Source organism: Macrotis lagotis, chromosome 3 (assembly GCF_037893015.1).
Source record: "Macrotis lagotis isolate mMagLag1 chromosome 3, bilby.v1.9.chrom.fasta, whole genome shotgun sequence".
NCBI classification, from domain to species: domain Eukaryota; kingdom Metazoa; phylum Chordata; class Mammalia; order Peramelemorphia; family Peramelidae; genus Macrotis; species Macrotis lagotis.
In genome coordinates this window covers 177547059-177569217 of record NC_133660.1, presented here as the reverse complement: position 1 = coordinate 177569217, position 22159 = coordinate 177547059, and the positions used below count along the sequence as shown (strand labels likewise).

At 37.2% G+C, this 22159-nt stretch overlaps 1 long non-coding RNA gene across 1 annotated transcript in view; it reads right to left on the bottom strand.

Moving 5' to 3' along the window:
- Positions 1-22159, bottom strand: part of LOC141518015 (uncharacterized) — a 78148-nt gene that overhangs the window by 40108 nt on the left and 15881 nt on the right. The window contains exon 2 of the long non-coding RNA XR_012477057.1: positions 8090-8188. This is a non-coding gene — a long non-coding RNA (uncharacterized LOC141518015). The remainder of the gene's footprint in view (positions 1-8089; positions 8189-22159) is intronic.

Below are 22159 nucleotides of genomic sequence, written 5' to 3'. Positions count from 1 at the left end.
AAATAGATATGGTAGACTTATGGAGGAAACTGAATGAAGACAGAAAGGAATACACCTTTTTCTCTGCAGTGCATGGAACTTATACAAAAACTGACCATGTACTAGGACATAAAACCTAATGATCAACTGCAGAAAGGCAGAAATAGTGAATACATCTTTCTCAGATCACAATGCAATAAAAGTCATATTCAATACTGGGCCAAGGAGATATAGACCCAGAGCAAATTGGAAACTGAATAACCTCATTTTAAAACATGAGTGGACCACAAAACAAATTATAGAAAGAATTAACCATTTTATCCTAGATAATGATAATAATGAAACAACATACCAAAACCCATGGGATTCATTCAATGCAACTCTCAGGGGATATATTATAGCTCTAAATGCTTACATGAATAAATTTGAGAAAGAGGAAATCAATGAACTAAACATGCAACTAAAAAAATTAGAGAAAGAACAAATCGAAAATCCCCAATTAAATACCAAATTATAAATTCTAAAAATTAAAGGAGAAATTAATAAAATCAAAAAACTATTGATTAATAAATAAAACCAAAAGTCAGTATTATGAAAAAACCAATAAAATCAATAAACCTCTAGTCAATTTGATTAAAAAAAAGAAAGAAGAAAACCAAACTGCTAGTATCATAAATGAAAAAAGGTGAACTCACTACCAATGAGGAGGAAATTAAAGCAATAATTTGAAATTATTTTGCCCAACTCCATGCCAATAAATTTGATAATCTAAATGAAATGGATGAATATTTACAAAAATATAAGTTGCCCAGGTTGAATGAAGAAGAGATTAAATACCTAAACAACCCTATCTCAGAAAAAGAAATTCAACAAGCCATCATTGAACTCCCTAAAAAAAAATCTCTAGGGCCTGATGGATTCAGAAAGCGAATTCTACCAAATATTTAAGGAACAATTGGTTCCAATTCTATATAAACTCTTTGGAAAAATAGGGAAAGATGGGACTCTGCCTAACCCTTTCTATGAAACCAATATGGTGCTGTTACCAAAACTAGGAAGAGTTAAAACAGAGAAAGAAAATTATAGACCTATCTCCCTGATGAATATAGATGCAAAAATCCTAAATAAAATCTTAGCAAAATGATTACAAGTTATCACTAGGATAATACATTATGATCAAGTAGGATTTATTCCAGGAATGCAAGGTTGGTTCAATATTAGGAAAACTGTTAGTATACTCAATTGTATCAACAACAAACCTATCAGAAATTATATGATCATATCAATGGATGCTGAAAAAGCTTTTGACAAAATACAGTATCCATTCTGACTAAAAACACTAGAAAGTGTAGGAATAAAGGGACTGTTCCTTAGAAGAATTAGCAGTATCTATCTGAAACCATCAACAAGCATTATATTCAATGGGGAGAGGCTAGAGGCATTCCCAATAAGATCAGGGGTGAAACAAGGGTGCCCATTATCACCACTACTATTCAATACTGTATTAGAAATGTTAGCTTCAGGAATTAGAGAAGAAAAAGAAATTGAAGGAATTAGAATTGGGAAGGAAAAGACAAAACTCTCACTCTTTGCAGATGACATGATGGTCTACCTAGAAAATCCCAAGAAATCATCCAAAAAACTACTGGAAACAATTAGCAATTTTAGCAAAGTTGCAGGTTATAAAATAAACCCTCATAAAGTCTCAACTTTTCTTTATATGTCTAGAAAGATACAGCAGGAAGAGCTAGAAAGAGAAATCCCATTCAAAGTAACCTCAGACAATATAAAATACTTGGGAGTCTATTTGCCAAGACAGACTCAGAATCTTTTTGAAAACAGTTATAAAACACTTCTCACACAAATTAAATCAGATTTAAATAACTGGGCAAATATCAACTGCTCATGGATAGGTAGAGCTAATATAATAAAAATGACAATTCTACCAAAACTAAACTATCTGTTTAGTGCCCTACCAATCAAAATTCCAAAAAATTGCTTTAATGAGTTAGAAAAAATTGTAAGTAAATTCATATGGAGAAGTAAAAATTCAAGAATTTCCAGCAGCTTCATGAAAAAAAGTGCAAAAGAAGATGGCTTAGCCCTACCTGATCTAAAATTATATTATAAATAATCAGTCATCAAAACTGTTTGGTATTGGCTAAGAAATAGAGTGGTGGACTAGTGGAATAGACTAGGTGTAAAAGCAGGAGATGATTATAGTAATCTGCTGTTTGATAAACTCAAAGAGTCCGGCCATTGGAATAAAAACTCCCTCTTTGATAAAAACTGCTGGGATAATTGGAAGTTAGTATGGAAGAAACTTAGATTAGACCAACACCTTACACCCTTTACCAAGATAAGATCCAAATGGTTACAGGACTTAGACATAAAAAAAAATACTATAAGCAAATTAGAAGATCAAGGACTAGTTTACCTGTCAGATCTATGGAAAGGGGAGCAGTTTATGACTAAGGAAGAGTTGGAGAACATCACCAAAAACCAACTAGATGATTTCAATTACATTAAATTTAAAAGCTTTCACACAGATAAAACCACTGTAGTAACCAAGATAAAAAAAAATGTAGTAAATTGGGAAACAATCTTTACAACTAATGATTCCAACAAAGGACTCATTTCTAAAATATACAGAGAACTGAGTCATATTTTTAAAACAAAAAGTCATTCCCCAATTGACAAATAGTCAAAGGATATGCAAAGGCAATTTACAGATGAGGAGATCAAAGCAATCCATAGCCATATGAAAAATTGCTCTAAATCATTAATTATTAGAGAAATGCAAATTAAAGCTTCTCTGAGGTACCTCCTCACACCTCTCAGATTGGCCAAAATGACCAGAAAGGATAATGATCATTGTTGGAAGGGTTGTGGGAAATCTGGGACACTATTACACTGTTGGTGGAGCTGTGAACTTATCCAACCCTTCTGGACAGCTATTTGGAACTACGCCCAAAGGGCAACAAAAATGTGCATACCCTATGACCCAGGAATACCACTACTGGGTCTATATCCTGAAGAGATGATGAAAAAGGGTAAAAGCATCACTTGTACAAAATATATTTATAGCAGCCCTATTTGTGGTGGCAAAGATTTGGAAATCAAGTAAATGTCCTTCAATTGGGGAATGGCTTAGCAAACTGTGGCACATGTATGTCATGGAACACTATTGTTCTATTAGAAACCAGGAAGGATGGGAATTCATGGAAGCCTGGAGGGATTTGCATGAACTGATGCTGAGTGAGATGAGCAGAACCAGAAAAACATGGTGTACCCTAACAGCAACATGGGGGTGATGTTCAACCCTGAAGGACTCACTCATTCCATCAGTGCAACAATCGGGAACAATTTTGAGCTGTCTGCAAAGGAGAGTGCCATCTGTATCCAGATAAGGAGATGTGGAGTTTGAACAAAGTTCAAGGACTATTCCCTTTAATTTAGCAAAAAAACAGATATCTTATTGTCTGATCTTGTTACCTCTTAGACTTCTTGTCTCATCTTTAAGGATATGATTTCTCTCTCATCACACCCAATTTGGATCAAGGTACAACATGGAAACAAAGTAAAGACTGACAGATTGCTTTCTGTGGGGGTGGGGGTGGGGGGAGGGAAGTAAGATTGGGGGGGAAATTGTAAAACTCAAATAATATCTTCAATAGAAATAAATTTTAAAAAAGTATGCACAGTTTCATTGCCCTTTGGACATAGTTCCAAATTGTTCTCCAGAATAGTTGAATCAGTTCACAACTCCACCAACAGTGCAACAGTGTCCCAGTTTTCCCACATCCTCTCCAACATTGATCATTTTTCTTTTTTATCATTTTAGCTAATCTGATAGTTGTGAGTGGTACCTCACAGTTGTTTTAATTTGCATTTCTCAATAACTTTTTGAATCCTGATTTTATCATCCAGTATTTTAGTTAACCTTCCTAATATTGTGTTCACTGAAAATTTGATAATGATATCATCTATGCCTTTATCCAAGTCATTACTATCAATATTAAATGATACAGGATCAAGTACAGATGCCTAGAATATTGCCCTGAAGACTTTTTCCAGTATAACAAATATCTAACCATTAATAACTACTGTTTGATCTAGAAATTTCTGAGTCTCTGTAATTATTTTATTATTTATTACACATCTCTTTATCTTTTCCAAATAATAGCATGAAATATTTTAAAAATATTTTCCTAAAATCTAAGTAAATTGTCTAAATCTGTGATTCTAATAGCATTTTGCCTTTGTGCAGTGTTTTGCATTTAATGAGATTTGAAGTTTTTCTAAGGAATTGCACAATCCCTATGTAAATTTATAGTTAAGAAAGAATACCTTTGGAAGACTGAATAAATTCTGTCTTTCACACATACATAGCTAATCTTCAAATACATGTGGATTTTGTGATTAATAAAATACAAATTTATTTAAAAACAATATATAGATTAATTATATCTTCAATATTTTCCAATCTATATGCACAGTTTTAATTGCCCTTTGGACATAGTTCCAAATTGTTCTCCAGAATGGTTGATTCAGTTCACAACTCTTATCAATATTGTCCCAGTTTTCCCACATCCTATTTTTAAAAAGGCACAATAGTAAATATTAAAAGAATCATAGTAGGAAAAACTATGATGGTTCTGTGTGATTTACCAATTTCTTTTCTGGATGTTCACCAAACATCCTCATAATAAAACTGTTTAGAATTTCTCTGGGGATCAAAGTCAAGCTCACAGGCCAATAGTTTGCAGAATTAATTCTCTATCATTTTTAAAGTCAGAATCCTATGGTAATGTTCTTATTCACCATAATTTTTTGAAAGTGGAGCTTTGGCAATCAAATTTGCTTATTCTGTCAGTATGAGGACATAGTTTGTCTGTGCTTAGTAACCTGAATTCATCAAAGGCTAGGTATTCTCTTGTTATCTTCACTTCTCTTGGGTATCAATTCCCCATTAGCTATATTTAATTTATACATTCCTGTTGAAAAAATCTATTGCTCTTCTTGGTCAGGGAAGCAAATGAAACTATAATTGAGTACTTCTGGCTTTTTTCTATTTTCTGTTATCATCTGTGTATCAGTCCCAAAGATTGGGCAAATTGATATGTATCATTAATAAGGAAATATAGGTCAGGATTATAACTGGTGCTTGTGACTTTCAAATGGGGTTAATTCTAAGGAATTATAGAACATTGAACTGATGAGGGCTGATTCATTAGGTAATTTGGAAGGTCAGTAGACAGATCAATCCAAGTCATATCCCTGAACATTGTCTCTTTTTTGACCCAATGGAATGGAAGACTAGAGCAGTGGCCCAACAATGCCACTAACTTGTCCACTTTGAGACATTCTCAGCTTCATATAGCATTCCTTTTCAACCAACTTAATTTCCTTCCATGTTCACTCAGCTATAACTACTCTTGCACCTCTAAAAAGTTTCTGCTCTCGAAGAGAGCATTTACAGCTATTCTTCTCCTGCCCAATGGATGAAAGAGGCTCTTTGTAAATATACACCATAGCTCTTTTCCCTTAGGAGACTTCGGCTTTTGTCATCTGTTAAAATGAAAATGTTATTTTGACATTGAAATCTGAGCATTTTTAAAACTTGTAAGTCCTCCCTCCACACCCTGTAAGTCACTTCAGTTGCCAGGGTACATTAATACAATTATGCCGTCTCAGGCTGACAGTTGAGAGGAGTGGGGGAGTGAGAAGGAGTCTCACAACCCACTGAAAACAAAACAAGTGATTTTGTCACTAACCATCAGCAGATTGTGAATGTTCTTTGAAGAGATTTATGATACTCCCTGCTGTGGTGCTAAGTACATTAGAGGAAAAAATGTGCACTTAAAAAATTCTTGTTCCAAACGCCATCTAACTCTGCTTTCCAGATGGAGAGTTTTTTCTTTTGGTATGCATGTTTGTGTGTGTGTGTGTGTGTGTGTGTGTGTGTGTGTGTGTGTTTGTGTGTATATATATATATAATATATGTTTTGTTTTTGGCTTTTGGCTTTCAATCACTGAATTCCCTTTGACTTCCCTAAGGCTAATGCTACTTGCTTCAACCTTTGCACTCCTGTACCTGGTATGCCATTCAGGGGTAACCACTCCTTCCTCCCACAGAGAACACGCTAATTAAAAGACAACATGGCAAAAGCCAACCTATTCCATGTCCTGCAACAAGGAAGAAGTTTCTTTCCTTGTCTATGTTAGGAATTCACTCACAAATTGGATGGCTTAAGGGTCAAGCAATCTATTATTAAGTACCCCCAAATTAATTTGTTTCCTTGCCACATGAAAGCCAGACCTCTGAGTTCCATAGACAATACGACCATATGCATAAAAACCAAGATTACCTTTCCATAGCAAGTGCTGACCTTCTCTTGAATAGCTCTCAATGATAATCTGCTCTCTAAATTTGAGGGAATCACCATTTATGACTTAGTCATAAACATGAGTTTATTGAGAAATCCTGCTTGGGTTGTAAGATCTTAGGCAAGTCACACTACCACTCTGTATCTTTATTTCTGCATTTATAAACTAGGAGGTTTGTACTAGATGATCCCTAAGTCCCCTTTGAGTTTTGATATTTTGTGAGTCTTTGCAATGCCAGTTTTAGGGAAGTCGTGAATTTTGGGCTGTCTTCTCTGACCAGTGTTCTACTTCTAGTAGAGCCCAATGAATTGATCTCGAAAGGTCCTTTTAGCTCAAAAACCCATAATCCTAATTCCACCACCAGATGGTGCTGATAGCCATTCTCTGGGTAGTCCTACTCTGGTAGTTTTCATATTACCCATTGGGGTGGAATAGCAATTCCTCCATTTGTTATAATTATCAGAGAGTCAAAAAGCTCCCATCCTTCAACTTGGCTCTCTCTCTCTCTCTCTCTCTCTCTCTCTCTCTCTCTCTCTCTCTCTCTCTCTCTCTTATCACAGTCTTCTTTTCAAGAAGGATTTGACCATCTGAGAACTGAACCCTTATCCATTGATCTGAAACCCCTTTTTTATGAAAGCAGTTACATAATCATAATTTAATATGGTATTGCCTTTATACAAAAGCAGGAAACCATGCTGGGTTATGGTATGGTTATTTTTAGTACAGAACCAAAGACCCAATAAACAGTCTATAATAACCAGAGAACAATTAGCCATCTAGAACATATTCCAAAGGTTGTGAACCTGCCTCTCCCTTAAAACCCTAAAGTTCTTCCATAGGATGAATCTGGAGCCAGGTAATTTGGACCATGGACAGTCTGAGATTATTGTTTCCCTGTGACCATATCACTGGTAAGGAGACAAAGGAATGAGTAGCCTCAAGAATGGTCAGTCACTCTCCTTATAGGACTAGTCATCTGGAGCAGAAGTGGCACGCCTGAGAGAACTTTGGAACTGGGATCCCTTTTGTGCGATTACGATACTCTGGGTCTGGTGTGAACTGAAACTCAGCCGGTTCAGCCCTTCCAAACTTCTGATTGTTTTTTTTTTCTTTTCTTTTCTTTTCTTTTCTTTTCTTTTCTTTTCTTTTCTTTTCTTTTCTTTTCTTTTCTTTTCTTTTCTTTTCTTTCCTTTTCTTCCTTCCTTCCTTCCTTCCTTTCTTTCTTTCTTTCTTTCTTTCTTTCTTTCTTTCTTTCTTTCTTTCTTTTTCTTTCTTTCTTTTTATTTACTTTTTAGGCTTTTCGTAAGGCAAATGGGGTTAAGTGTCTTGCCCAAGGCCACACAGCTAGGTAATTATTAAGTGTCTGAGACCAGATCTGAACCCAGGTACTCCTGACTCCAGGGTCGGTGCTTTATCCACTATGCCACCTAGCTGCCCCCTCTCTGATTGTTTTTCAATCTTGTCTATCCTGGGGAAGAACAGTGAGTGAACTCAGCCACCGTCCTTGGCAAAGAGACTGGCCATTATCATTCTGCGGACCCTCTTACTACTTGAGCTTGGGTTCAACACCTCTCTATGACAGCTGTATTACATGACTTCCTCTCCCTTCTTGCTCAAAACTCCAGATGTTTGGTAGATGAGGTGGGTGGGGTGACTCTGGGGTGGAGAGAGCAGATAGTGAGAGGATGCTATATTATGAATCTTCCTCATAGCAACTCACCCATGATTGGCAGTTCAGGCCCAGACTGAAAAACAGACAATAAGCTTCTGACTTTGTAACCAGGAAGACACAGTAATATTGGTGGAATTAGAGACAGACCTGAGAAAAGGAGAAAAAAAAACAAACATTAACTTGAAGATTACTCACCTCAACTACTCTTAAAAGAATTTAATAGAGCAATCCAGTAAGAGAGAAACCTAGAACATCAAGACTACTTTAACTACTTGGCAAAGAGGAAAGTTATACCCAGGCCCCCAAATCATCAAGGTAGGGATTGCCACTATTGTTGATCTATCCTTAGTGCACCCATCCTCTGCTCCTCTTCCAGGTAAATGAAGAACCCACAGCACCTTCCTGTTCACTGACAGACAACTGAGACCTCACCAATATAAAAATGGAATATGTGTTCTTCCAGAGTATACCTATCATCTCACATTTCCAGAGACCAAAATGTGAAAGCAATGAGTCAAATATAAGATGCCCTGGTTGTGTACAGAACTGACATCTAGAATAGAAACACTGAAGTTTTGGGTGTCCATTTTTCCCCTGATTATCTTTGTTTTATTTTTTAAAAGTATGAAAATACCACTTGTTCTTATAAAACCAGATGGTTGGGGTGGAAAGAGCAATGACTTTCCTCATCTATAAATTGAGGGGGTTACTTTCAGCCCTAGATTTCTGAACCTTTATTGGTAAGAAGATTTCTGATATGCAATATTCTGAATTTTCAGTGTACAGAACCTAAACAAGTAACTGGGACTTTGTTCCAGGGTGCCAAATTTAGACAGCATCAGTTACAGTCCCTTGGCAGCATAGAAACAACATAGCTTAATACCTCCTTAATAATTAATCAAAAATAGAAGACAATCAAAGGGTAAGCTGGTGTGAACACCTGCCCTGCCCTGTGCCACCCTGTTTCTTGAACCTACCAGCACATTCTGTCTGCTTCTTTCTATATCCCAATAGGACATGTCTCATGCTACTTGCTCTGGGCATGGTTGTGATACTTCACACAATTTATTGTTGGACCATCGAGTCCAACTCACATCCAAATTACATACCTGCTATGTCTTACCTATTTGACAAGTGACCACTCAGTATCATCTAAAAGACCTTTAGTGAGGGGAACCCTCCAATGCCTGAGCCAACCCATTCGACTTTTGGACAGCTCTAATCAATAGGAAGTTTGTTCTGATATCAAGTCAAAAGTTGCTTCTTTGCAACTTTTACCCATTACTTCCGATTTCACTCTTTGAGGTTAAATATAAGACAGCTATCATGACCTTTTCTTCAGATTATATTCCCGTTTTTGAAAACTGAAACTTCATTTGCTTTTCTCCAATCCTGTGTTGCCTCTTCTGTTTTCCACATCTTTCTGATACTAATCATTTCTACCAGTTCTTTAGAGCTGGATAACTTGAATTCATTAAGGGCAAGTTAAGTGACATGATATAGTAAAAGGAACACTAGACCTGGAGTATCTATTACCTGTTACCCATCTTTATTCTGTCATTTTTAGTGCAGAGTTTATATTCCTTAGCAGAAAAGTCAGTAGCTAAATGAGCAGTTCCATCTTATTTCTGTTTCAAGTTATCATTTTTCCATTCACCCCCAAGCAGTAGTGTCTTTTGTAAGATCCTCTTTGTTCTTGCTAATATAGTTTTAAAAATCCCTTTTTGGGCATCTAGGTGCTGCAGTGAATAGAGCACTGGCCCTGGAGTCAGGAGGACCTGAGTTCCCATTGCCTTGCAAAAACCAAAAAAAAAAAAAAAAATTCCCCTTTTTATTGCCTTGGGCTACTTTCTTGTGATAGAGGAGAAATATCTACCAGATTTCCTACCCTGTAGGCTGGGCTTATTCTTTTCCTTAAAAGTATTGCAATTATTCCTGAGACCCAGTTGACCTAGAATGTCAATGTTGGTTTCTTAGAGATCAAATCCATGACCTAAATGGCATTAGGAGATCAAGCTCTTTGCCCTGAGACTTTTGAATGGCAGACCAGCAATATAATCCCTGCAGGAAAAGGGAAGATGCACTCAGGTAAATCAATAGCAAATCCTTGATGGTGAGCCTTTACCTGCTATTATTAAGTAAACTTCTTTTTTTGTTAATATGTTCCACAAAGATCTCATTTTGTTTAACAATAATCTGAGGTATCAGATTAAAATGTTCTAATGTATTTCTCAAGCTTCAATTCATTTTGGGATTTAATACTCCTACCACTATAGGACCATGACATGTTATTGTATTGGATCTCTTTTATTTATTACTGCTTTTCCCTTTAGTATATTTTTTAAAAAATCTAAGTTGGTTGGTGAGTTCCTGTATCCCCTCACTAGTCTTGTTATACTATTTTCCCACTCTGTTGGAATTGTTTCCTTTTGGGCTTTCAGAATTTCATTTTTTAAGTGTTCATATTTCCTGGTTTTACTGCCTTTCCTTGTGGAATTTTAGTTCACAGGATCCTACAGATTCTTCTGAATTCTTTGAAATAGGCTTTATCCAAATAAACTCCACCAATCATTGGAGAGAGATCATATCCCATCACAGTTCAGATTTCTTGCACAAACAGCAGGTAACTAGGAAATTGTGATGAAGAGAGGGGAAAAATGCTGTCTAGAACTAGAAACAGGTGGATATTTCTCCAGTCCTCAAAAAAAAGGAAGAAGATAGATCTTTAAACCTAGAACATGGAATTTGTTTTTATTCCTGGCAAAATTGTAGAATGTATTAGTAAAAGGATGACTTGTAAACATTTAGAAAGGGAGGCTCATGATCACTGAGACAGCATGATTTCATTGTATCATAAACTTATAGCTGAAAGGAATTTTAGAAGCTAGCTAGTTCAATTCCCCCTACACACACACACACACACACACACACACACACACACACACACACACACACACAAACACACACACACGACAATTGAGGAAACAGAGACCTAGAATGGTTGCAATTTGCCCATAATTATTTAGGAGTAAGAGGCAGAGCAAATGAAAGGAACTCGTAAATTGGTGCAGAAGTACTCAGGGAAAGAAGGCTAGTATATCAGGGATCTTTCAGGGTCAGAAGGCAGTTGAGGCATGGTATAAAAAAAATTGAATGGAGAGTGGAATCAGGAGACTTCATATCTAATGTATTTTTCCTCTATAGCACAGCTGCCTATATTAGAGTGTATTGTGGGGTGGCTAGGTGGTGCAGTGGATAGAGGACTGGCCCTGGACTCAGGAGGACCTGAGTTCAAATCCGAGCTCAGACACTTAATAATTACCTAGCTGTGTGACCTTGGGCAAGCCACTTAACCCCATTGCCTTGCAAAACAAAAACAAGAGTTTATTGTGCCAGTCTCATTTCCTTTTTTGACAACACTCAATACACAAGATGTTTTATGGTGTATCATCTTACTATGGCAAGTTAGAGAGATGTAGATTAGAAGATGGCACATAAGTAGGTGGTTCTAGAGATAATGGAATAACCAGTTCAAGAGTATTAATAGAAGTCAAGTCAAAATGCATTTATTAAACTCTGTGTGCCAGGCTAAGCAGTGGAGAGAGACAAAGAAAGGTCTCTCAACCTCAAAACAATCCCTGCTCTCAAAGAGCGCATAGTCTAAAGGAGGGTGGGAGGAGATGTGATCAACTATGTATAAAAAAAGAGGTGTACAAGACAAATTGGAGACTGAAGGAAATCAACCTGGACAGTGTCTAATGGAATATCCCAGAGATGTCCTTAACCCTGTTTTGCTCAACATTTAAGAAATTATTTCAATGAAAACAAGGATGGCATGAGATTCACAGATGACAGGAGGGATGTTTAACATGTTGGATGACAAGAGTCAAGATCCACAAAGATCTCAAGCTAGAACCATGATCTTAAATCTAATATTATAGAATTTAATGGGATAAAATATTTCATTCTCTATTTGAGTTAAAAAAAACACAGTTGCACATGTCTCATGATGGAGACATGATTAAATAATAGTTTGTTAGAAAAAGACCTGAGGATAGGGGCAGCTAGGTAGCATAGCAGATAAAGCACTGGCCCTGGAGTCAGGAGTACCTGAGTTCAAATCCAACCTCAGCCACTTAATTATTACTTAGCTGTGTGGCCTTGGGCAAGCCACTTAACCCGGTTTGCGTTGTAAAAACCTAAAAAAAGAAAAAAGACCTGAGGATTTTAGTGGGTGGCAAGCTCAATATGTGGCAACAGTTAAAAAGATTAAATCCATCTTGGACAACAAACATCTAAGCATGGAGTTTGAAGACATATGCTCAAATCCCAGTTCTACTTATTCCCTGTGTGACATCGGACCAGTTACTAATTGTGGTTCAGTCATGTTTCCACAACTCTTTGTGACCTCATTTGGCTTTTCCCTGGTTTGTCACTTCCTTCTCCAGTTAATTTTATAGATGAGGAAACTGAGGCAAATAAGGTTAGGTGACTTGTTCAGGGTTACCCAGCGAGTAAATGTTTGAGGTAGGATTTGAACTCAGGAAGATGAATCTTCCTCTCTCTAGAGCCAGAACACCATCCTCTGTCCCATGTTTCTTTACTTCTCTGAATCTTAGAACTTTATTTATGAAATGAGAGTACTGTGTAAAATGAGAGTCTTTAAGTTCCTTTAAAGTGACCATTAAATTCCCATCTAATTCTAAATCCATAATCCTATAGTTGGAGTCCCATGCCATTCAAGGAGAGACTAAAGAAACTGGAAGAGAAGTCTTAGGAGAGACCTGAAAAGAAGCCTTCTTACTCTGGAAGCTCTCTCTCTGTCTCGCCAACTTCCATAAACTCCATTCTTGAGGAAGACCCTGGAACAACCATCCTTCACTACTCTCCTGACTCCACTCAATTTTTTTTTTTACCATGCCTCAACTGCCTTCTCACTCTGGAAGATTCCTGATATACTATCCTTCTTTCCCTGAGTACCCCTGCACCCATTTATGAGTTCCTTTCAGAACCTCCATTTTGAGGAAGGACCCAGGACAGCCATCCTTCACTCCTCATCCAATTCTGCTCCTGATTTTCTGGAATTCTTGGGGTATACTTTTTTTCTTCTCTTCTTCCCTGCTTTTCAGGTCCCTTTTATATGTTGTCTTGCCCCATTAGAATGTAAGCTCTTTGAGGGAGAGAAGAATACAAAAAGACAGAAGCTCAGGATTTCCAAAAGTACCCAGAGCTCAACACAAACATAAAATACAAAAACAAGAAGTAGGCTAGAAGAATGAGTAAATAAAAAAAAAAAGAATGCCACCATAAAGGTGACAGGGAAACTCAAGACAAGGACAGAAGAGAAGGACCAGAGAATATGTTCAAGCAAAACCTCAAAGAAAAACACACCTTGGACACAAGTCCACAAGAATTCCTAAAAGAGTTAAAGAAGAGTCAAAAAACCCTAAATTTAAATAGTTTTTAAAAGTCAAATTAAAGTAGTAGAAGAAAAATGAGAAAAGAAGCCAGAGCCAGGGAACAAAGATTTCTATGAAAAGAGAATTAACAACTTAGAAAACAAAATCCAAAACATTACTGAAGCAAATAACGCCTTGAAAATTAGAACTGGTCACCTGAAAATTAATGTCTATAAGAAATCAAGAGACTTAAAAAAATAGAAGAAAATAAGAAATATCTTATAGGAAAAATAACTGAGTTGGAAAACAGATCAAGGAGAGATGATTTTAAGACTCATTGTAGTACCTGAAAACAAGGAACAAAAAAATAGATCCTTGACATATTTCAAGACATTATAAAAGAAAATTACCCACAAATCTTTGAATCAGTGGATAAAGCAGAAATTGAAAGATTCCATTGATCATTTCTTGAAAGAAACCTCAAGATGGAAGAGCAACAATAGGGATGTAACAAGAGGACTCAAGAGCTAAGAGCTGGCCTCTAGGTACAAAGTTGGAAAATTAAAATTGATGATCCTAAGATCTGTTTGAAGTTATATCAAAAAAATGAGAAACAACTAAGACCTGTAGGACCAACCATAGACAACCATCACTAAATCTTGTCATGGGTATGTCATTGTCATAGAAAGAGAGAAGGGGATTAGTGCTCCTCCCTCCGCATTTTCTACAGAACATCTGCTAAGGGTTAGAAGTTATGTTTTTCATTTTATTCTACATTGAAGATAAAGAATAATATCTCATACAGATCTATCATAAGATGTTGTATAAATTCAAATTTTGCCAAATTGTTTTCTGTTTTTCCTTAGCAATTCTTATTAAAAAAAAATAATATTGGTTTCCTCCTTCCCTTCCCCCCAACCCCTACCCTACCGGAATTTAAAGTCTTGGATTTCTTGGACACTGGGCTACACTGTTTCTTGCTCATCTAGTCCAATCCACAGTAGGGTATTCAGAAATATATGCCTGGGACACTATCTTTCTGATCACCATAGTCTGCTTTTCTCTCTTTCTTTCCAAGTACTAGAGGGGATGTCATAGAGAATGCCATTGTTATTTTTTGTTCTGTGCTGCTGATGCTGTCCACTAAGATTCACAGGTTCCTGATAGAGATTTAATCTCAGGCCTTGTCTCCCCTAAGACCTCTCTTTTTCAGTTTTCAGTTAAAGGTGCCTGAGAATGTTCTGAACAGAGCTAATTTTTCCAAAATAAGGGAAAAGAACATGAAAAGAGAAAGGGACTATGACCTCCAGAGCTCTGAATGAGGGTCTATTTCTGCCGCTCACTAGAGAGTGAATCTCAAACATTAATTATATAAGGAATAGCATGCTGTATATAATACATTTACAGTTTCACATATAATTTTTTCTATTTTATTATGTTTGTGAAAATACTTGTTTTATTTCTTAAGTTCAAAATAAAATATTTTTTTTTTAAAAAAGAAAGAAGCAGTAATATCTGGTAGATAAAAGCTGGTAGAACTGGAGATCCAGAAATTCTGGACAGAAGCCAATTACCGAGACCTGAAATGCTAACCTGACAGAGCCCCCTTGTCTTCAGTTTCCTGCATTAAAAAGTGTAGGGTCTAATTGTGCTTAGTGCATGGGGAAGATGTTAGGGACGCTTCACTAGTATTTGACAAAGAGACAGTCAAGGCTCTTGTCTTCACCAGTGAGGTTAATGATAAGTATACCCTTCATTTCAGAGAGTGAGAATACAAACAGAGTATTGTGCTAGTCCTTGTCCCAGAGAATTTATTCTGAGGAACAAGAGAACATCTGGGGCAGGCCTGGGCTGGGCTGGGCTGGTTGGGGCTGGGCTGGGCTGGGCAGGGTGGAGCCGGTTTTGCCTGACCTAACCCAAACCAGCTTCAGTCCATCACAGGAATGAAGAAGAAAAAGCTCTGACTAGAAACACTTTTAAAAACCTAATTTAAAAAAAAAAGTCCACAATCCTTGCATGCTGTCCTGCCTGGGACCCCATCTGACCCACTTTTATTTTATTTGACATGTTATCCTGATTCTCTTCAATTCAACAACAGAAAAATTCTCCCCATTTTTCAAAAAACTTTAAACATTTTATTTTAAGGTTTTGTAAATAAGTGACATGGTGAAGGTTGTGTATTTTTTGGGTGAGATTTCTGGGAAACAGTCGGTTACTGTCCCTAGGACTTTCTCCCAAAGACTTTCTCAGTTGAGTCCAGCGGTGACACCCAAGGGATGCCTGATGATATGCCACTGAACTGTGCTGTGATGGGTGTGGACAAACCGCTGGTGCTGCCGAGGCCAGCCGGGGGGTGGGGTGGGGGGAGGAGGTGCTGCTGGCTTCCCTCGCTGGGCCTCTTCTCAGAATGGATAGAAAAACATCATCCACCCTTTCCTATGTACACTGTCCCCTTGAGTGAGCGCCAGATCGCCTGCATCAAGGGGCAGGTTTCTGACCTTTTGGCAACCAGATTAATTTATTTCTCTTTGATGGCTAGAAGAGTGGGAGACTTAAACAAATACACAAATAGGACACACAGAAGCCTAGACTTACCTTAAGGTCATCTAATGTCATCCTTTCAGTTATATGTATAAGGAATGGAATACCCCCCTTTGGAGCCTGCTCTGGGAGGCTTCCTTCCCCTGGCTTTCTTAGAAGCCTCTATACTGCATAACCCTTCTTCCTCCCATTCGTCCAGTCTCCAACCAAATGAGGAAATGACTTTATCATAAGTAATAGAAACCCAAACTGGACACAAAGGACTTTCTGGGAAGGAACATTATCTGAAACCCTGGAACACCAGGAGAGGTTGCATAATCTGATAATCTCATAGTTAACACTGGAACTGACCCTTGAGTCTAACCCTTTCATTTTACAAATGAGGAAACTGAGGTACAGAGAAGTTAAAGTTATATGACTAGTACTTGCTGAGGTGGGATTGGAACCCAGATCTTCCTTATTTTAAGCCATTGCTTGTTGAGGTCATAAAAAGGGTAGGGTCGGGGTGGCTAGGTGGCATAGTGAATAAAGCACCAGCCTTGGAGTCAGGAGTACCTGGGTTCAAATCCAGCCTCAGACACTTAATAATTACCTAGCTGTGTGGCCTTGGGCAAGCTACTTAACCCCATTTGCCTTGCAAAAACCTAAAAAAAAAAAAAAGGGTAGGGTCAGGAGCAGCTAGATGGCACAGCAGATAGAGCACCTGCCCTGGAGTCAGGAGGACTCAGACACTTTATAATGGCCTAGCTGTGTGACCTTGGGCAAGTCACTTAACCCCATTGCCTTAAATAAGTTTTAAATAATTTTTAAAAAAGTGTTGAGTCCACCTCTCTGGATTTATTTAGGTATGGCCTTACTCAAAGGCAGGATGATGGCCTAAAAATATGAGAGTTAGAAATTAGTGCAAAGTTTTTCTACTCTAATCTACCTAATCTAATTTATTAGATTTTAATTTAACATTAATATTATTAAATTAAAATAATCACTAAATACTAACTTAATTTTAATCTAATTTATCATCCAGGAACTGAGACCCAGAGAGGTTAAGTTACCTGTTACAGGTTTTATAATTAATTATTGATAAAATCAGGACTAGAGGATGACCTTACTTTCTGGTTTAAGACATTTTCTGTTCTGCTATACTGCTAGTCCTTTCTTCTGTGATTCTTCACTATGTGTATGTGTTTTGGGGTAGGGGGGGAGTGATTAGAGAGAGAGGTTGTATCTGTGATTTCATTAGTATAAGGAAGTCTCTGGAGGAAGTTAGGTAGTGTAGTGGATGAAACACCTCCTGAAGTCAGGAGGACCAGTGTTCAAATCCAGCTTCATATATTTACTAGCTGTGTGACCCTGAACAAGTTACTTAATTATAAATGACTCAAAAAAAATAAAAGGAACTCATTGTGGGGAACCATTCTGACTACAATTTAGTCTTAAAGAGTTCCCTAAAGGCACTGAAAAGGGAATGTAATATCCAGTCTCACAAGTAGTATTTCTTCTAGATTCTAAGGCCTACCCTCCAACTTCTATGTCATATGGACTCTCATCTACAGTTTCTATATATTCCAGACAATTAAATTAGGTAGGTAAATGTAAGATTAGGGCTATTCCCCCTGAGAAACCTTCTTTCTTTTTTTTTTTTTTAGGTTTTTTGCGAGGCAAATGGGGTTAAGTGGCTTGTCCAAGGCCACACAGCTAGGTAATTATCAAGTGTCTGAGGCTGAATTTGAACTCAGATACTCCTGACTCCAGGGCCAGTGCTCTATCCACTGTGCCACTTAGCCACCCCTGAAACCTTATTTCTTAGATGTCTTCTTTCTAGATTTCTAAGTTTCAATTTTATAAACTTTGAAGCCTTAAAAAAATAACCAAAAGAGTAAGGACATCTTCCTTGACAAATGTAGTAAGAATGGTAAGGACTGTGGTCGCTTCAGGTCCCACACATATAGCCCCATCAACATACACATATTAGACTGGGAGATGATGGCCCTTTGAACTTCATAATCTTTATAAGTTTGAATGCCCATGTATCTTGGACATGCAGTTCCCTATACTACCCTTTTAAAGCAAGAAATGAGGTTGTTCAAGCGCTCCAGGGTGATGTAGGACAAGAGGGTGGAGTGAACAGGATATATTTTCAATATCCTATAGCAGTTTGAAAGTTGTGACCTCCCCCCACCTCAGCTCTTTATATAGGAAATGCAGGAAGTGGTGAGTTGAGATTGAAGTCTATGTATAGCATTCATCTTGAAAATTTCCCTTATTCTAATAATCAAATAGATATGTTGTCTCCTTGATTTTGAAGCCCCTTCAATGATGGAGCGTGCCCACTTAGAATACCATGGAAGAGCCACTTGACATGCCAGAAACCTTCCTCTATTTCACCTAAAATCTCTAGGATATCAATGAAATGTTCTGACTGTCCACTTGTCATTCCTCACTATGTGGCCAGTCCATCTTTCATTTACTTAACCTACATTTCCTTGATAACATCTCTTGCTCTTGTTCTTTTCACCTTTGGTATCTGAATTTGTTCCAATGGCCATGCAGGCAACTGTAGCAGACACTGTGGAAGGCTTGGTTTGGTCAGGCAGAGAAGATGCCAAGGTCATCCACTACATCCCAAGCCATCGTCAGTCTTGACTTTGGTGATTCTGGCAAAGAGAATGAGGCCAAGGACTTTAACATAACTCTACCTCACTTAAATCCAATTTATGAGCAAATCAAAAGACAAAGACATGTTCTTCCAATTTCTTCTGGGATTATATGATACAGCTTCTGCATATCTAACATACATCTTTCCATTGCCCTCTGTGTGGTATTTATTTTTAATTATTTGGAGATAATTGCGTTCTGTGTTTTGCTCAAGGCAACACAAAAATAATATTTAAAATCTGGGGTCAATAAAGGAGCTTTAAAATTTTCCAGAAGTAATCTAACGTGTTCTTCTCTGACTGTTTAACTCTGAGGCCAAATTGTTGATCCATTTGTCCTAGATAGACATTATAAGAGACATACTCTATAGCTTGTCCCTCCAAATGCATGTTACATGTTATAATTTGGGCAACAGACCTTCTTTATCCACTTGGTTTTTCCTGTCTGGATGGTCAGGCCAAACTATTTTAAGTGATTACAGATAGCTTCAAGGGAGTTCTGCAATGGTCTGGGGCTTAATGAAACATCATTATGCTACTCACAAATAGGAGCATATGGTATACATTACATTCTGTGCTGATCTCTATTACAGTGGTAAACATTTTTGTAGATCTCTATCACAGTAGTACACATTTTTGTTAAGTACACATTTCCCTGTCTGAAGCATTTTCCCACATTTTATGATGGAAGGGTTGTTATAGTTCTTTCAAGAAATTTTGTGTGATGTTGATGTGTAGATGAGAGATACCTAAACATAATTATAAGGTAGTAGTTTGCTCTACCAATCAAATGGTTTTTTGGTAATCAATAAAAAATAGACATAGTAATACATTCTGGTCTCTATATCTTCTACCAGATTTTGAAATAGCAAAGATATGGTCCATATTACTTGTGAAAACATGCTTATTCTCCTCTTGTAACCTAATAAAGGATGCCTTTGATTCATGTGTAGAAGAGAGAGTAGATGTTAAGGTTAACAGTTATTGATTTTCTTTCAGTTATCTCTTTTTGGTCCTAATAAGGTCCCAGATTTTTCCATATCTTGGTATCTTCTTCTTCTTATAACTTGAACTGTAGCTTCACAATACCCTCATGTTTATGCTATCTCCAACATGAATTTTCTCTATGTGTACTTGGTTCAATCTAGTTGTTTTGATTATCTTTGTAGTTTTTAGTAGTTTCTACCTCTCCTCTATAATTTTAGGGTGCAATTGTTGTAGTTTCACTATACTTGATAGAAAAAAAATCGTCTCTTATAAAAAATGTTTGCAGTCCCCTTTCTTCTGTTTGTTGACTTCCTTCCAGTTGTGGTTCTACGTATCTTTAGCATCCAGTGAAAATAGCACAAAATGTGTCTACAGACTCTTCTGCAGAAGTCATCTGAACAATGATAATTGAACAAAACATATTGACTTGTTGCTAACACTGGTGCTTGTGCCAATGACATCCCAAGTGTTTTAAAATATGAATTTATAAAATATATAAATTAGGGAATGATTATATGCAATCTACATAGTATGAAAGATTCAATTTATATAAGACTTTCTAGAATATAAGTGATTGGGACTGGTTACCCATAATTTGTGCTTATTTTGTCTCTTCTCTCCTTGGGGAGAGGAAAAAACCCTGATATATTATGAGTTTTATCAGGGCCTCTTTTCTACTTCCTTCCTGATTCCCCACAATACTTTGCACACATGGGACACTCAAAATAAATATTGCTGATTGTTTTTTCTAAGCACTTAATAAGAAAATGGGCAATGTGAAATTGAGACTTTTTCCCCCGTTCCTACCCACACCTGTGCTGATAAGAGACCTCTGGACAAGATGCTCCCAATAATTCTCCAGCTCCTGAAACTAAGGAAAAGGCAGGTGTGTTTGCCACACCCAGTGTTCTCTTCCTCTGGATTTAATAATCCATGAAAAACTGGAAGCGTTCTGAATGCTATAGATTCCTTGGGTGTATATGGGACATTCCTTTTTTGGCTGACTCTGTAGATGTTACAGGGTCCATGGACTGAAACTGTGTCAAACTTGGAGCAATATTTCTGGACATGAAGAGGGCTAATGCATTCTTCTTGCCTGACTGTCTCATATTCAGACTTAATAACTTGATTTATTCTACAAAGACTCATGCCTTGCAGGTAGCAACAGAACTGAATTTTAAGGGATAATGGATTCTTTTGTGAAAGTAATGCCTTGGAATAAAAATATCTGAGATAGGGATAGATGATTTCATTGGTCTTGTTCTATGTATTCCTCCCACCTAGAAATTTTATTTTTATTTTTTGGTTTGGCCCTATAATTTTGTCAGTGGAAAATTCCTATTATTGAAACTCTCTCCATTGGTGTAGATTGACTACTGGTCTCTAATTTGTAGTCTTAGAAATGAGCTCTTGGCACTGAAAGGACTTTGACCTGATCACTCACTACTGTGAGTTAGAGGTCAGAACTGAAACCAGTGCTACTCCTAAGATGGCCTCTATCTACTACCCAGACCATCTCTTAGAAATGAGCACCTATAAATTATATATATATATATATATATATATATATATATATATAATCACATATATTCTTTTTTTTATTTATTTAAGGCAATGGGGGTAAAGTCACTTGCCCAAGGTCACACAGCTAGGCAATTATTAAGTGTCTAAGGTCGGCTTTGAACTCAGGTCCTCCTGACTCCAGAGCAGGTGCTGTATCCACTGCGCCACCTAGCTGCCCCTATCACATATATTCTTATGATTGGTAACCATTAAGTTAACTTCAAACATCCTTCATGGCTAAACATTAATGTGAACCTTTATGTATAATGCTCACCTTTAAAATGAGAATGAGTTACTTTTCACCTATAACTCCATTAACAAATTCTTAATTAGCATATAGCATCTACCAAGTGAGTGTCTGAGCTATTTCCTGACTACAAATTAGTCACTTTTGAAAACTACATGAACCTCTTCAGGTAAGTAAGCAGAGTACAATTGAATAAGAATTGGTGTTTTGATGGACAAAAAAAAAAATACTCTGGTAACTAAGACTTGGAGACCTCATAAAAGCAGTGACCTTCAGAAACCAAAGATGAGCAATTAGGTGAGAACTGCCAAACTTCTATATTTAGATAATCTAAATACTATTAAGTATTATTAAGAAAGAGGGAAAGAGAGCTTCTGGTTAAGGTATGGAATTTGTGGCATCCTAAGAATTGACTTTGAATCTTTGGAAAGATAATACCACCCTCCTGGCAGATTTTCAAATGAAGTATAATAGGGGTCATCCCCTCCCTCCATGGAATAGTTGTCATTCCTGGTTTTGGTTTCCTTGTGGATGTTCTGGGGTCTGCTTCAGGTCAAGGGCTGGCCCACACCTGAAAGGACTTCCATTTTAATATGAGGTAATAAAATCTGGATAACTTCTTGGTCCTTCTCTCCTATGAAAGCATGAAGGGAGTGATGGAAGGGAGGTGTCATTCAAAAGAAGAAAGAGCTTCTGTCTTGGATGAAGAAGTACATTTTGACCATGC